At 45.0% G+C, this 2,233-nt stretch overlaps 1 pseudogene; it reads left to right on the top strand.

Annotated features, from left to right (window-relative positions):
- Positions 1 to 524: 524 nt before the first annotated feature.
- Positions 525 to 1,818, top strand: LOC122490593 (annotated as a pseudogene).
- Positions 1,819 to 2,233: the final 415 nt, after the last annotated feature.

The raw sequence follows: 2,233 nt of genomic DNA, 5'->3' as shown, positions 1-2,233 counted from the left end.
GGCACGTCCCTCTGCAACCTTGAAGATGGAAAGCGGGTAAAGGGTTATTAGAGATTGTAAGTGACAGAATGAGGATTCTGACCCAGGTCCATGTAACTTCAAAGCCTTTTACATTTACTACACACATAGCCTCCTAGATATCTTAAAAGTCAAGTAATTAGGAGAAACAGTGTCTGTATACATAAAAACATGGATACTGCAGAAAACAATGTTATTTTCAGACTTACTATGGCATGTATGAGTTAGTCTAAAATTACGGGAAAGGTTAGTAGGTTTAGCAGATTTTATAGCATTCAGAAGGTGGTGTAGCCATCCCAATGCTGTATCATAAAGATCATTTCTTCCTTGCTGCTCATGGATACTGCGAAGTAAGCATCATTAAAGTCTCATCTCCCACCACCGCTGTTCTAAGTCAGAGTCTCCCAAAGAGTCTTAATGGCTGCAGAAGCCTTTTGTTGGTGGCTTGACTTTTAGAAACAATGGAGGAGAGCCTGAGGCGCCATTTTGAATAATGGGGAACGCTGACGGACCGTGTGGTGATGAGAGATCCAAACACCAAGCACTCCAGAGGCTTTGGGTTTGTCATGCAGGCCACTGTGGAGGAGGTGGACACAGCCATGGTAGATGGAAGAGTTGTGGAACCAAAAAGGGCTGTCGCAAGAGAAGATTCTCAAAGACCTTGCGTTCTTTCACTGTGAAAAAGATTTTTGTTGATGGCGTTAAAGAAGACACTGAAGAACATCATCTAAGAAATTATTTTGAGGGGCGCCTGGGTGGCTCAGTCAGTTGAGCGTCTGACTTCAGCTCAGGTCATGATCACAGTTTGTGAGTTCGAGCCCCGTGTCGGGCTCTGTGCTGACAGCTCGGAGCCTGGAGCCTGCTTCGGATTCTGTGTCTCCCTCTCTCTCAGCCCCTCCCCCACTCATGCTTTCTCTCTCTCTCTCTCTCTGAAAAATAAATAAAAACATATAAAAATATTTTAAAAAAAGAAATTATTTTGGGGCGCCTTGGTGGCGCAGTCGGTTAAGCGTCCGACTTCAGCCAGGTCACGATCTCGCGGTCCGTGAGTTCGAGCCCCGCGTCGGGCTCTGGGCTGATGGCTCAGAGCCTGGAGCCTGTTTCCGATTGTGTCTCCCTCTCTCTCTGCCCCTCCCCCGTTCATGCTCTGTCTCTCTCTGTTCCAAAAATAAATAAACGTTGAAAAAAAAATTAAAAAGAAAAAAAAAGAAATTATTTTGAGCAGTAGGGAAAATTGAAGCGATTGTCATCATGACTGCCCAAGACAGTGGCAAGAGAAACTTTGCTTTTGTAACATTTGACAACCATAACTCTGTAGACAAGATTGTCATTCAAGAATACCATGCTGTGAATGGCCACAACTGTGAGGTAAGGAAAGGTCTATGTAAGCAAGAGGTGGTTAGTTCTTCATCCGGCCAAAGAGATCCAAGTGATTCTGGAAACTTTGGTGGTAGTCGTGGAGGTGGTGGATGACAACTTTGGTTGCGGAGGAAACATCGGTGGGTGAGGTGGCTTTGGTGGCCATCAAAATGGTGATAGATATGGTGGCAGTGGGGACGATTATAATGGATCTGATGGAAGCAACTTTGGAGGAGGCAGAAGCTATAATGAGTTTGGCAATTACCACAGTCAATCTTCAAATTTCGGACCCACGAAAGGAGGAGATTTTGGAGGCGGAAACTCTGGTCCCTATGGTGGGTGAGGCCAACACTTTGCCCAACCACGAAACCAAGGTGGCTATGGCGGTTCCAGCAGCAGCAGTAGCTATGGCGGTGGCAGAAGATTTTAACTACTACCGGGCAGCAAAGCTTAGCAGGAGAAGAGAGCCAGAAAAGTGACAGGGAAGCTACAGGTTATAACAGACTCAGGAATTCAGCCACACACAGTGGTGGCAGGGCCTAGCTGCTACAAAAAAGAGGTGCTTTAGACAATACTCACGTGTATGGGCAAAAATCGTGAGGACTGTATTTGTGACTAATGGTATAACAGGTTACTTTAGTGTCTGTTCTGGGGAAAGTGTAAAGCATTCCAACAAAGGGTTTTAATGTAGATTTTTTTTTTGGCACCCATGCTGTTGTGCAAAATGTAATAGTCTGATCGTGATGCTGGATGAACGTGTCTTTAAAAAAACAACACAAAGATTATTTCTTTCCTCCTCAAGGGTCTAGCATCCAGATCTATTCTCTAATATGGTAGCCACTGGCCATGTTGATTT

Source organism: Prionailurus bengalensis, chromosome B2 (genome assembly GCF_016509475.1).
Source record: "Prionailurus bengalensis isolate Pbe53 chromosome B2, Fcat_Pben_1.1_paternal_pri, whole genome shotgun sequence".
Classification (NCBI taxonomy): domain Eukaryota; kingdom Metazoa; phylum Chordata; class Mammalia; order Carnivora; family Felidae; genus Prionailurus; species Prionailurus bengalensis.
The sequence above is the reverse complement of the archived record's forward strand: the minus strand, read 5'-3'. Positions and strand labels throughout refer to the sequence as shown.